Source organism: Chanodichthys erythropterus, chromosome 10 (genome assembly GCF_024489055.1).
Source record: "Chanodichthys erythropterus isolate Z2021 chromosome 10, ASM2448905v1, whole genome shotgun sequence".
Taxonomy (NCBI): domain Eukaryota; kingdom Metazoa; phylum Chordata; class Actinopteri; order Cypriniformes; family Xenocyprididae; genus Chanodichthys; species Chanodichthys erythropterus.
In genome coordinates this window covers 7,394,066-7,409,614 of record NC_090230.1, presented here as the reverse complement: position 1 = coordinate 7,409,614, position 15,549 = coordinate 7,394,066, and the positions used below count along the sequence as shown (strand labels likewise).

At 35.2% G+C, this 15,549-nt stretch overlaps 1 protein-coding gene across 1 annotated transcript in view; it reads right to left on the bottom strand.

Moving 5' to 3' along the window:
• Positions 1–15,229, bottom strand: part of si:dkey-49n23.1 (semaphorin-3D) — a 57,580-nt gene extending 42,351 nt beyond the window's left edge. The window contains exon 1 of the mRNA XM_067395911.1: positions 15,081–15,229. The gene's annotated coding sequence lies outside the window, so the exon portion shown is untranslated. The remainder of the gene's footprint in view (positions 1–15,080) is intronic.
• Between the last annotated feature and the right edge of the window lie 320 nt (positions 15,230–15,549).

Below are 15,549 nucleotides of genomic sequence, written 5' to 3'. Positions count from 1 at the left end.
CTAGAGGGCTGGAAGGTTATCAGAGTATGTTTGGTAGGTGTCATGATGGAATGAGTATGTGGACCTCCTCCCTCGCTGCAAATATCTAAGCAAAGGCAAAAATGTTAAAACCGTTTCTATTAAATGTAATTTGTTCTGCTCAAAGGGATAGTTCACCCAAAAAAGAAAATTCTGTCATCATTTACTCACCGTCAAGTTGTTCCAAACCTTTATGAATGTCTTTCATCTGCTGAACACAAGAATATATTTTGAAGAATATGGGTTAACCCATGGGCCCCTTTGACTTCCATAGTATTTATTTATTTATTTATTTTTTATTTAATGGAAGTCAGTGGGTTCCATTAACTGTTTGGTTACCCATATTATTCAAAATATCTTCTTTAAAGGGAACTAGAATGTAGATTGGAAGTAAATTGTAAATAGGAAGGCAGAAAGTCATCTATAAAGCTCTATGAGACTATTTTAATATGAATGTAAACTGGTTATGAGCCCATTCTCAATATATCATAACCTGGAAAGTAAACCTGGTCAAAATGTTTTTACTTGGTCTGTTTAATGCGTTTTTGTAATATTATGAAGCTTGTATTTGTGTGGCGTTGGTAATATTTTTTGTAATGTTTTTGAAAGAAGTCTCTTATGCTCAGCAAGGCTGCATTTATTTGATAAAAAAACAGTAATATAGTGAAATATTATTAAAATAAATTTATTTAAATTTAAGAGTGGTGGGAGGCCAATTGTGGTTAGCGATCATGTGAACATTCAGCTGGACAATAACTCCCCCATGCCTCAATAGATGGACCCCCTAGGCAGTTTTGGGAACTCTGGTTTTCTTCATAACCAAATAACCAAGCATGGCCGTGTCGCATGGTTGCTGAAGACTGCACGTTTTGGCCTGTATGAGATCGTTCAACCGTACAGCCCTAAAACTCCCACACCAACACCCAAGTGATCTTGAACATCCCGATCTGTTCCATGAGTCCTGTTCTGCAATGAATTCAGTAATCAACAGACTAAAAAAGCACTTCTCTTTCACATACCAGCCCAACTCTGCAATCCTCACCTCCAGATACATACTTCTGACAAGGTGGGGTGTAACAAAATGAAGAGAGACAGATGAACTGTCCACTTCAGCTGTTTTCAATCTGACAGGATCCAGGGCTATGGACACTTCTGCCTTAAGGAGTGATGTGATGGGGTGCCTGAAAAGGCCAGAAGTTATAATAATATTTAAAATGGTAAAATATCTGCCTCATCTTGTCCAGGGATCTGGATTTTCAAATGATTGAGTAATGTTATGTGTTAAATTTACTAGGCTTCATTGTTTCATGTATTCATGAGTAAATTCCAGCAATTCTTCAAACATTTGTTTCTTTTAACCATTTACCAGCAAGAAACAATGAGATGAAAAAAACAAAACAAAGGTTGTTCCTTCTCAGGATGTGTATTATTAGAGTCTGTATGTGTGAGAGTTAGTGAACAATATACAATACTATATATATCCTATTATTATTTTTTCTGCATTATTATTTTTATATTAATATTGTATGACTAGATTTGCATTCCCTGAAGGCATCAAAAAGAATAGAACTGAATAAATGGTTAACTATTTGTAAGGAAGACAAGACCAATAAAAATTCTGTATGGAAATATTGTTACGATATCATCACTGTTGATATTTTGCATGCTGAACATATTGTTTGAATGCAGTTGTTGGAAGGAGAGGTTTTCATCGTAATCGTAAATTTCTTTGTAGGTCTAATGTCTACCAAAAGCATAAAATTGTTAGTGGACCTAAAGTTGAAATTATCCACAAAACAAAGATGTTTAAATTGAGCCTGTACCTTAAGTATTCTGAACAAAACAAAACAAAACAAAACAAAAAAACAGGAAAGCAAAGCAAAACAGAAAAGCAAATAAATAAATCAATCAAAACAGGAAAGCAAAACAAAACAGTAAAGCAAAACAAAATGAAAAATAAACAAAAACTTTGTTGTTTGAGAAAATTCAGCAAGTTCCTTGTGTGAACTTGAACTTTAAACTTGAACCTTAATAAATCTGAATATTGTATAAAAACTCCATAAAACCAACATACTAATTTACAACCCACACATTTATTAGCCATTGCATAATGTAAGGCCAGCAAATGATTTGAACTAAATCCTTTAATTTCTTGATAATACAGAGCTGAGTAATATGTCATATATCAAAACTATATGTCTTCCCATAGTGTCTACTAGGAAAATTTACTGTCTACTTATCCGCTGGAATTTTCTGTTTCCTATCAGCATCCAAGAATCCCATTGGCTTTATGCAGAATGTAAAATGCGTACAACATGGAACAATTTTAGCATGCTTAATCTATGATTGTCTGGTGGGGGCCATTCAGTGCAATTCAATTTGATATCAGAGGCGCCAGATTCCCATTCCCGCACCCTTAATGACGTCCAACATCACCACAAAGCATCTAAAAAAGAGTCCAGTCTACATTCTGAACTCTGTTATTGTCTGTCGGAAATGCTCCATGCTTATCTGGGAATCGTGAAGCAGCAGTCGGAGAGGAAAAAAGTTAGTAATCCATCAACTCACGTTCTACTACTGGAGGTTTTAAATCAACCTGCAACTGTAAGTGATCGACTGTCAGGCCCATTACGTCTCACCACATTAAAATAAACAGCCGTTAGTCTGTGTATTTTAAAAGCGGGGGAATATCCAGCATGTGAGATGTGAAATTGAAATGTTTGAAAATAGAGTTAGACAAATAACTCTGCTTTGGGGAGGGAATGGACTGAGCGAATCACCCCAGTTCAGGAATCCTGGTGGAATGTTGTGGTATTCATTCCAGACAGCTGATTTTGAGTCAAACAATACATGTTGCACATCTCTAAAACCAGGAAAACAACTGTCTAGAAGGTTCAGTAATGTTCCCAAGAGAATTTGAATTACAAACCGCGAGCCTTGACCAATACGCAATTGGCGCTTGCAATGGAATAGGAAATTTGAAGCACAATGTGCAGAATTCCACCTCATTTCCTCCTTTCCAAGGATTCCGCAAGCCATTCCTGCTAGTAATTGTGAGGTCAACAAAACAACAACAGTGTACGACTTCACAGTTCCATGACCTTTGGGTGGAGAGCAGCCTTAAGCACACTGACTCCCTCTTCTGCACTCTTTAAAACGCAGCATGAACCTGCCGGGCAAAGGATGCTGACGATTTTCCCATTAGCTGTTTGGTTAAGATCCACGTAGGAGATTTCCTCTCAAGACTTTACTGCAGCAAACCCTCAGGAATTAAAATCATGACTTTTACTTACATTTGGCACAATCTAGATGTTAGTTTTATTCCAGCTTGATCACATTAAAATTTGTAGGTATTCGTAGATAACGTTTACACTTTAAATATGCTGAAAAGTACACAATATGCAATACAGTATTTAAATGTGCACAGCTTTAATAATGAAATTGTAAATATATTTGTATAGTTTACATTTTACTAGATGTTTTAAAGCCCCTAGACCAACAACTGCCCTAAAAATAACCACTTCTCAACAATACACTACTATATTGTAGATTAAAGGTTGTCATGTTGTGATTCATCTCTGTGATTTACTAAAAATGACTATGGTAAGCAAACTGGAAAAATACTTCTGGAACCAATGAAAAGGTGGGCGTTCACGGTTTCACTCTATTAAAGCTCATATCTTCTCTATATTGGGAGTTTTACAACAAAGGAGTTGTTAAAGGCAACTTGTTAACATTACTGTCTAGACACATTATGAAGCTTTGTTTTTTGTTTAGTCTGAGATGAGAAGATGCCAGACAACACCTGCTGGACTTAACACCAGTTTGTTTCAGTGTAAAGACACAAACAAAACACACTCATCCCTACTTTGGATCCACAACAAAGGCTTCACAGCAAAGGCTGCTGTGTAGTAATGGATACTTTGAACATAAACACAAATACCAGAGAGAAATCAAAGTGTTGAAAATGAGTCAGATGAGATGTAGTTACTAAAGGATGTTTGTGTAAACAAAACATGTAATCTCCTGGTAAATTTGTTATCACATCTCATTTAAAGTCAATATCAGTCCAAACACCCTTCATTACTGGCAAATTTTATGTAAACTATTTCTTAATTAACTTTAAAAGAATTTTTAAATGGACAAGTTATTACAGGCCAGGCCACTTCAAAAGGTCAAAAAAGAATAAAAAAGCTCACAGTCTTAATCAGAAGAAAAAAATTTGAGCTATTTTCTTAAGAGGCCAAATGAAAAAAACCTCTTGATAAAATAATTTAAATTTCTTCGGATTAAGAGTGTATATTTTTTATTCTTTTTGGATACAAATTATTTCCTGGAATTTAAACATTCCAATCTTACAATCGAATGTTTGGCGCATAAACCTTAGCTCAAACAGTTCTTCTGAGTTGGATCTTTTCAATGAATCAGTTGACTCAGTTCATCAAACTGGTTTGAATGATTTGTTCATGAATCAGTTTGATCCTCTTCTTGAGTTCACTGACTCACTGACTTGATCTCAGCTTATCATGTGGTCTATTTCTCACAAACCTTTATGATACTTTTATGGTGATCTTTGTGTACTTTTTGTAGCTTTATGACTACAATTCTTATTCATTGTAACTACATGGCCAACATTAAAATCTCTCAACAGAAGAGCGAAAGTCTTACAGGTTTAGATCCATATGAGAGGGAGTAAAATGACTTTGTTTTCTCTAATGCACGCAGACTTTATATTGTCATTAATCATTCGAAGTCCTCTTTAATTATTGCATAATTTTATCATTATTAACAATTATCTTGATTCATGTGCGATGCTCCTCATATGTCTGCCCATACTGACAATGTCAACAAACTCCTGCTCAGCAGATGATACAGACTTATCGTGTGTTTTCATCCCCGGTGGTCCGAATGACCTCATTCCAGGCATTGGATGTCACACCACCCATAAAACAGGCTGTCATGGTTCCCTGTGGAGCAACCTCAAGTACTGACATTCAGACTGCAGATTGGAGTCTCAGACTGTCAGTGGAGCCAGTTTGTTTAAAATGGCATGCTTATTTTGTCTTTCGCCTCTTCCTTTTTCTTGAGGCTTTTGTATGCTGTATTTGGAACGCATTATTGTTAGACTGAGGGGACAGCAGGACCTTATCCCTTGAGTGATTTTTCTTTGATGGGTTTGTGTTTGCAGACCAGTCCCAATACGAAACATATCTTTCAGTCAAAGGGGGTTCATTTATACACCTCTGGAAAACATCTGCCACTTTTTCCTAAATTGGCCTTTCCGTCATCAAACTCAATTGTAAAAATAAACACTGTTTATTATAGTTTTTTTAATTATTATTTATTATTTTCAATTATTATTTATTATAGAATAATTAAATTATCCTATATTTAAATGATTTATTTAAAATTGATAATGATTCATTAATATCAACACGATCACATGAGAATGCGTATCAATAGTACGAGTTTGTAATCTCGTAGAATATATACGCCGAAATGAGTTTTGGCATGCTTATGGTACGCAGTTTTTCGCGTGCATATGACACGCACTTTATGGCGTGTATATGATACGCTCTTGGTTAGGATGGGGGTGGGGTTTCGTATGTATAATACGCCATAAAGTGCGTATCATATGCACGCGAAAAACTGCGTACCATAAGCATGCCAAAACTCATTTTGGCGTATATATTCTACGAGATTACAAACTCGTACTATTGATACGCATTTTCGTGTGATCAGGCTCATTAATATATAGTTTTATTATTATATTTTTGTTGATGTGTCTGAAAGAGACACTCTTTTATGAAGTTAATTAATTAATATTAATAATATTTAAGCTTATAGAGCACTTCATATTAATACAATTCAATTAATATGTAGTTTAATTATTAATTTTATTAAGTGTCTGAAAGAGTGTTCATTAAGCTTAATTACTAATATATTAATATCAATTTATCAATAAAACTTAAACAATTATGTTTTATTGATTAATTAATATTATTATGTTAATAATTAAGCTTCTAGAGAATAAAATTAATAATAACTAATATTTAATTTAATGAATTTTTGTTGACATGACTAAAAGTGATAGACTGGGTAAACTCAGCCTGATCTGCCGGCAATTTGATTTCGCCTGGCAACTCAGTCTGGAAACCCATACATTCATTTCTGCTGCATCTGTTACACTTTTGCGGGAACCAATCACAGACTGGTTTATCCACCTTGCTCGCTATTGGTGGGTACAGAGCTCTTTCTATGGCTCTGGGTGGGTATAACATGATGACGTCTCTTGCACGACCGTCAATCCAATTCCTTTTAACCTCTCAACGATGCTAAATGACTTCTTAAGTTTAGCAAACAAATCGCTCGACTGGGTGTAAATACCACTCACTTTCATGTTTTTTTGCACAACCTGCGAGAATCACTCGATGCCATTGCTGCTTCTGCAAACCGCTGATCCATGTTTTCGCAACGCTCTGTAAAAGTACGTCACCCGGATCGTTGATCTGATTGGTTGAAGGACTATCCAATTGCATGAATAATGCTCGTTGATCACGCCTCTTGTGCAGTAGGAAATAGGAAACTCCCCAGACCAATGTTCAATTTTAAATTGAGCTTCGTCTGGTGATAGCCAGACAATAAAAGAGGTGCAGTTCAATGAGTTACTGAGTTGACTCATTTTATGAATCATTCAGACTGGTTAAGTGAACAGATTCAATTGATTCATTGAAATGATCCAATTCAAAATTAATTGACATTCAGGATGCTTATGCTGCCTTCACGTGCTCTATCAATTATCTTAAATATGAGTTTCCTAGGTAAAAATTGCACACGAACGCCCTATTTCGACTTTAATGCGATGAGCTCGTAATCATAATTTCAGAAGTGGGAATTGTCAAATTTTCCGATAAAGGCAGCATTAATCACAACACCGTTTACACTTTTCCCAGAAATCAACCTACACAGGACTTAAAGACTCTGCATAAAAATAAATAAAATAAAATTCCATAGATTTCCCACCAAAATCAGTGCATATAATTTAAGATTCCCTATGGGCATTATAAGCTACTCCAGTGGAATTAAGCAAAGTATTTCCAGAGAGACTCTTTTGTACATTAGCATGTCCCCAGTGCATTTGAGGGAACTTGTGTTTACAGCAGCGATAGACCAAAATTAGAGGGCCTGTTCTTGTTGTTGTCTGTGAACGCTGTTCATTAGGAAAGTTTGAAGACTCTGTTTTGCCTCACATGACAGAACCTGAGGACATTAATTAAAGCCAATTACATACAGCTTCAAATTCCCTCTGCTAAGCCTTTGAGAGCAATTTGCAGGTCCTGGAGATGAAACAGAACGGGTCAACTGTCATAATAAAACAAAAGAGTGCATCTCTACAACATGTGGCCTTCGACAGGAGTTAACTTAGCGATAACTTTAGAAGATGATTTACACAAATACACCTAATCCATAACAGATAGTGAGCAGGATACTAAATTACGAGTACAGCGTTTATTCTTTTAACTAAACCTATTAGATTCTCGTACCTTTGAATTCATCTACCACATCACAGTTAAAAAAGAAACGAGGCCTGTAGGACGCAAAGAAAGAAGCTAAATCATGGATGATAGCAACCCCCATGATGATTTTTTTTATTTATTTTTTATCTCTGCAGAAGCGCAGTGGTCTATAATCTTCACTTGATTTATCATTGCCTCTTTGGCCTTGAAGAATTCCAGTGCAGTTCGTTTGAAAGGATGAGAAAACAGAATGAGAGCCCCATACCGGGAGGTAAGGATCCCTGCGGAGCTCTCTGACATGCCAGGACCTCAAGGGTCATCCAACCAGAGGGGGTGCTAGTATCTCTGCTCCGGGTGGAGCGCTATATGACGGCATGGAACACAGGGTTCGGAGGTTTAGACAGGCATGTCAGGATATGGCTAATCAGATATATGCGTCCTAGACACCTTAGTCTCTGAGGTCTAGTAAAAATTTGTATCATGATATTGGGGTGTAAAGGTTAAGTGTGGGATTTCTGCACTGCTAGTAGCACCAAAGAGAACTGTAATCTGAGCCACATAACGTAACAAATTCAGCCAACATAGGCTTAAGTGCCAAAACTCCTGCAAAACTCCAGACATGTACCTGTACAAACAATTCACTGCAGTTTCCGGCTGATATGAACACTAGAGGCAGTAAAACACCAGTAACTTTTATTACTTTTCACACAAATTATGATTACAGGACTTATGATTACTTGTTGTTGTTCCCTCAAAACACTTTTACCATAGTGTATGATTAGTAAACTAATACATTTTGACATTTACATCGAGCTGCAGAGCGCTCAGGTACAAGTCCCGTGAAACATGTCTCAGGATGAAACAAGCTAAACTGGCATGATTGCTTCAACAAATGCATTGACCTAAAATCAAATCTCAAATAATTGAACATTTTACCTCGATTACAATTAATGGACAATTATTTTGTTTTTGTTTCTGCTTGTTGTTGTTGTTTTTTGGCCCTCATAGTTCACTGACAAGGTTTGTACTGTAAATTTGCTTGAAGGTGGGATCTTTTCCTAATGAAAGAGAGATCTGAACTACAGTAGCTCACTTATGTATCTATTTTATCTGTTCCTGACATTTCTTACAGATTTCCGCTCGCTATAAATCAGATACAGATAAATTAGCACAGTATTAGTACTTTTATTTGAATGCATTATTGAGAGCGTGTGAGAATTAATCATATCGTCTTCTCTATTAATTGTGAAGCTGTGGGTTGTAAATATTTCCTTCAAAAGTAGAAAAATATATGCTATAACTTTTTAATTTTCTAAGCTACTTTAGTGATAAATCACAGGACAGTGCTGACAATGAGTTTCTGCGCTCCTTCTCTGTGCAAGAAATCTTCATGTGATGTGCAGCTATTGTCTGTATGAGTGTTTGTGTGCAGAATGCATCAGCGCAGTAGATCAACATAAAATGTCTAAAATGTCCAAACTGGCAAGCCTTAAAACACATACAATCTCACTTCAGGGCTTGCCTCTCACTCGCTGTGTGTGTTGACTCTGCGTTTGAGTTTGCCTCAGTGTTGCTTCCATGCCGCTGACTGGACGGGGCGGAGTCACGTGACTACACACGCGGTAGTGTGTTTTTAAGGGGAAAGTATTAACAGGATAAAAAAAAAAAATGAAATAACCAACATGGGAAAATTACATCGGTTAGAGGTTCTGAATTTCGGTTTCAGTTACTTTTCAATTAATTGTCCAGCCCTACCATGATGCTACAAGTGAGATGTTATCAGAGTGTTGCTATATGGTTGCTAAAGTGTTCTGTGTGGAAGTTATGTTGATTAGCTCCCTTTTTATAGTATTATATTGCCAGTCTGAATACATTGCTACTTATTGTGGATGTCACAGGAGCTTTCTTGATACTTTTTTGTGTGTGACTACAACTATAAAACAACACAAAATGTAATTATTGTTCCCTATTTGGAACCTTTATTGTGGAGCTCCACACACTCCATGCCAATTCTGGAAGAATAAACAGCTGCAGATTACAATGAAATCACTCAGAAACAATGAAAGACAAATATATACATGATTCATGACCGGCACATTGTGAATCTCACTTGATATTACAATGATAACCATGCTTGTTTTGGGCTCTGTAAGCCATAACACATCAACATTTAGCTTGGCTGAATAATTCAGTTTGGCTGAATGATGACGAAGTTACTATTATTTGTCGAAACAGCTGGTTGGGTGTTTAGACAGAGCTTCCCTTCGCTCTGGCCCACACATAGCCACTTCCAGCCTCATTATGACCTTCCTGGGGTTGGCGCCAGACAGAAGGTTCGAACAGATGCATTGTGGGAAGGAAGTACCAGGTTTGCCAGAGCATTGTTATTGTTGAGCTGATAGAGAGAAGGGCCAATTAATTAAGATAATAGAGAGGACTACAATGGGTTATTGAGTCATTTACTCAGGATGTTGTTTGCTGTCTTGCCAACACACGCAAATTCAGAGCAATTCTTTCACGGACACCCAAGTACAATGACGCTGTTCTGCATCTCTGGCTATCTTCCCAAGATCCACCTGCCCAGGTTACCAGGTTCAATGAAGTACTCAAAATAGCCTAAAGAGTCTTTCATCTCATTTGGATATTTCAAAAAGGCAAGGTTTTATAGATTCTTTTTTTTTTTTTTTTTTTTTTTACATATTAACATGAGGCAAATCTTAATCAAGGCTGGCATCGATTCGTCTTTTTCATATGGATGAGAGCAAATGAGCTTTTTCTATGGGAAAAGGATTTCTTTTAGATGACCAAGTTATTTTTTCCCCACATTTTTTCCACAGAATTATATAAAGTGGTTCTACTGTAAGCTTTATTAAGCCATGAGTGAATGATTGTGGCAGTGATTTTCTCGTTGGGTAGTCTGTGTCCTCTACTATTTCCATAACTTTTTTCTTACATTGCATACTAAGTTTGGGTGTAAAAGGACAAATACTGAATCGGTCAAAAGTTTGAACTTTTCTATCCATTTTACATTTAATGTTAGTCAAAAATAAAATAAAATGAAAAATTTTCAAAGGGTTAAATAAGGTTAATTTTTCATCTCTAAGCTCTCGTCCATTTAGTAAACTAAAAAGATTGCCAACAGAAGAATATAAGAGAGAAAATAGACATTAACCAGATACAGATGCTCTGATAATCTGAAACAGATCTGAATGTATATCAGTCCAAGTTTAGGACATTACCAAAAAACTGTAGATATGCGTAGCAAGTACAAAGGACATTGATATATCAGATTTTCCAGAGCCAAAAAGTGAAATGATGATTTATCACAAGGAATAAAAAGGTGAAGAACTTCTCCCTAAACTCCATAAAATGTCATCTGATATCCTTAACACAAACTTCAGCCGGTCAGATGGGTATCACACCAAACCAGAATCCTCAAGCACTTTGATTCCTTTACATCTTTTTTTGAAGGATTAAGCTAAGTGAAACCACAGTATAAGAATGTTTCTATCAAAAAAACCACATTACTCCTCTGGGCTCAAGATCAGAACATTTAACCAACCCAAAATCTTTAAAGGGTTAGTTATGTCATTAATTACTCACCCTCATGTCGTTCGTTCATCTTTAGAACACAAATCAAGATATTTTTTATAAAATCTGATGGCTCAGTGAGGCCTATATAGACAGCAATAACACTAACGTTTTCAAATGCCCAGAAAGCTACTAAAAACATATTTAAAACAGTTCATGTGACTACAGTGGTTTAACCTTCAAAGCTTTATGAATCTTTTGTGTTGATTCAGTGGTTTGGAGCATGTATAAAACTGCCAAAGTCACGTGAACTACTTAAGTTTCAAAACACTTATGACGTAACGAAGCTTCGTTTACTGAAATCATGGAATTTTGGCGCTTTGAACCACTGATTCAAAACAAAAGATTTGTAAAGCTTCGAAGCTTCATGAAGCAGTATTTTGAAATCGCTCATTACTAGATATTGTGGAATAAAGTCGCTATTTTGTTATTGGCACAAAAAAAATATATATATTCTCATCGCTTTATAATATTAAGGTTGAACCACTGTAGTCACATGAACTGTTTTAAATATGTTTTTAGTAGCTTTCTGGGCATTTGAAAAAGTTAGTGTTATTGCTGTCTATAGAGGCCTCACTGAGCCATCGGATTTAATCAAAAATATCTTAATTTGTGTTCTGAAGATGAACGAAGGTCTTACGGGTGTGGAATGACAAGAGGGTGAGTAATTAATGAGAGAATTTTCATTTTTGGATGAACTAACCCTTTAATCATAAAACCAATTATATGCATTATTAACTTCCTACGCAACTTACGAATTAAATTAAGAATTAAAAGAATATTTCAGGTTTTCAACAGACACTCTACTGATCCTTTTAATTATAAAAAAAAAAAAATATATATATATATATATATATGTATATATATATAAATAATAATAAAAATATTTTATGAATAAAATAAAAATAAAATAAGCATATTCTTAAATTAAAAATCATTAAAAAGATATTTTAATAAAATGTGTAAGAATTTGTAAAAAAAATATCATTCAATAAAATAAATATTTGCACTAAATTTGTTTAAAAATATATTGTTAGTTAAATAAAAAACAATAGGTAATTAAATTAAAACAAAAGAAAAACAATAGAATTTAAATAAATTATTTAAATAATTTGAAATAAAATTTGTAAAAACAAAACAAAAAAGTTTAAAATTTTAAATATTATTCATAAAATAATTTACTATAATAAAGAAATGCAATCATTTTGTAAAAAAAGGTTAATTATATCAAAATCATTTTTTATAAAATAATTTAAAAATACTTTAAAATAAGTGCATATATGCCTATATTGTTGAACAAATTCAATTTAATATCAAAAATCTCTAAAAATAATTACAAATATATTTTAGTAAAATAAATAATTACTCAATTTGCAAAAATAAATGTATGTATATGTATATTGTCTACTGTATACTGTCTGTATACTGTCTAAATAAAATTATTTTTAATGCACAAGTTATGCACTTTTAATGAAAGTTTATTGCTATGGGGCAAATGGGTGAGTTGGAGTGGATAGTGAAGGAAAATCAGCAAGTGTCCAGCACATATAGTCCTTCAACACTGTTTAAAAACAATTGCATGATTATGTCACATGTTTGGATGTTACAAAAAACTAAATAATGTGTAAAATATAGTAATAATAATGAATGAGTGGGTTATCAAAACTTTTCACTGGTAAATAAAAGCACAACTAGAGGCAAAGTAACTTTGTTTGTGCAGAAAGTAACTTCAAGTGTACTGACTGAGCAATCATAATGTATGACTGCTCACATGGAGCTGAGCTATTGTTACCGGCACAACAAAGCTCACTCCAGATAAAACAACAATAGCCATGGGGCTGCAGTGCTGGCCAGCACAGATAAGGGTCTCACAGTCACCGCCTGGCTTTTCTCATGTGGCTCTACGTGAGGACTCCTCCCAAAACCAGATCACAGTCAATCTGTCAGCTTCTCCTCTCCCTTTCAAGTGCTCAGAGTGAGTGTGAAACAGAAACCCCCTCTGAGAAGAACTTACAGCCACTATCACAATCCATCAGTCTTCAAAACAAAGGGAATCTGAGAAAGGACTCGTCAACTTCACAAAACTTGTATAGCCTATGATTTATAGCTTAAAATGCTGACTTGGGGCCAGATGCATAAACTTAGCCAGTATGTTAAAGGGTTAGTTCACCCAAAAATTAAAATCTGCCTTTAATTACTCACCCTCATGTTGTTCCAAGTGTTCATCTTCAGAACACAAATTAAGATATTTTTGATCAAATCCGAGAGCTTTCTGTCCCTCCACTGACATCCTACACAACTACCACAAGCCACAGAAAGGTAGTAAACACATCAATAAAGTAATCCATGTGACTCCAGTGGTTTAACCTCAATTCTATGAAGTGTGCTTTATTTGCACAAAGAAAAAAACCCATAATTTAGCACTTTATTTACAAAATACTAATCTCCACGCACATTCACGAGAGAACCATGGCGCATGCAAGTTGTGTTGACGCGACAGCAGACATTGTTGCATGAACGCATGTCGGAGATTAATATTTTGTAAAGTGGAAAATTTTGATTTTTTTTTAAATGCAAACAAAGCACTAGCATCACTTCCTAAAACTGAGGTTAAACCACTGGAGTCACATGGATTACTATTGATGTCTTTACTACCTTTCTGGGGCTTGAAAGTGTTAGTTGCATAGTGGAGGGACAGAAAGCCTTTCAGATTTCATTAAAAAGATCTTCATTTGTGTTCCAAAGATGAACTGAAGACTGAACAACATGAGTAATTAATGACAGAATATAAATTTTTGGGTGAACTAACCCTTTAAGGTTGTGTCTTAAGAACTAGTTTGACCACTAGCAGTTAACCATGAGGTAATCAGTCTAACTTGTCCATGTCCAATTCAAATTAGACCAATCTGCCTTTTATGTAACAACTTAAAAAAAAGTTATGACCAGCCTTGAAGAAAAAATCTAGATGATTAAGTTTTAAAATTAGTCTAAGCAATTTATGCAACCGGCCACTGGTTTTATAAGAATTCACAGCGTTCTGGAATACTCGATTCTGATTGGTCGTCTGTGGATTGGTCTGTTTTATTTTCCTCATGATAAAAATATTTAAATTAGGATCAATGGAAATCAAGTACTAAGTTCATACCCATGTCAATAAATATTTTTGATAAAATAAATAACAATGATTCAAGATCATTTTAGAATATCCCTATATATGGGAGGAAATTTACACCATGTGCAAGTACGGAAACAAACAAATCAGAGTAACACACTATGTACACAATGCATGCAGCAAACAGGAAGAGGAAAGAATCAGGGGACAATGAACATCATAGCATCCAAACATTTAAATTCATTCAATGTACATCCTGTCCTGTCCACAAGGGTGAGGTTGCGTAAGGCTACACTCTACTCTATACTGTAAAAGCAAGGTATTTGATATCAAACTGAATTGTTTTAGTATTAAATGATTAACAGGTTGACACTTCAAAGGCCTTCTTCCTTTTTCCAGTGTTATTTTAAACAAATTCTGTTAATAGCACTTTTGAAATGTCCTCCATTAATGATTTTACATCTTCAGTTTAACAGACACTTCAGTTTGGGGTCACAGAGACCCAAGTAAAGCATAGATGCAATGTATATATCTACAAAACAGACTTTAAAAACCATATCTGTAAAAATAGCCATTATTTCTTATATCATGTAAACAAACAAAATATCAAACTTGCAGCCTTCACTTTTAAAAAATGTGGCAAAAGTATTGCCAATATACTGTAGTTAAAAACTATTATTTAAATAGTTTAAATATTATTTAAAGAACTCTTTAGAATTATGTAAATAATATAGCGTGTGAATTGGTAATATATCAAAGTATTTTCATCTTACACCATCACTATTCTGCACCATGGTAATTTAAAGTTGACGGAATACCCAAAAACAATATTTAAAACCTACCGAGTGTTATTTCTCCTCGTTCTTGACGCTTTTATTCCACTTTCTGATGTAATGTCAGTGATGTGAGTCGTGTGAAGATGCGCAGTGAGTCGCTCGTGCTGTCGCACCTCCTTCAATATAAACAAACGAGCAGCGCGCGCCTGGAGCGCAGAGAGCCACTCCTCCAGCTGCACGCGATCCCCTCCAAATCCCGCTTACTTCTGTCATATCCGTCCAGTGTGCTAATGACGCACTCTGTGAGTGTTATAGTGCAGGTGTATTGTTTATCCGTCAACAACAGGTCAGTACAACTTCCAAAGAACAGTAGTCTGCTCTCCGTTTGACGGGAACATTAGGTGTCCTACGAAAAGCCCGTGGCAATATAGAAGGACCGGTGCTACTTATATCTCAGAAGCCTGTCTATAAAATTTAAAAAGCTCCATTACACAAATGTGTTTTCTCTAACGGAGGTTTCCATTGTGACAACTTA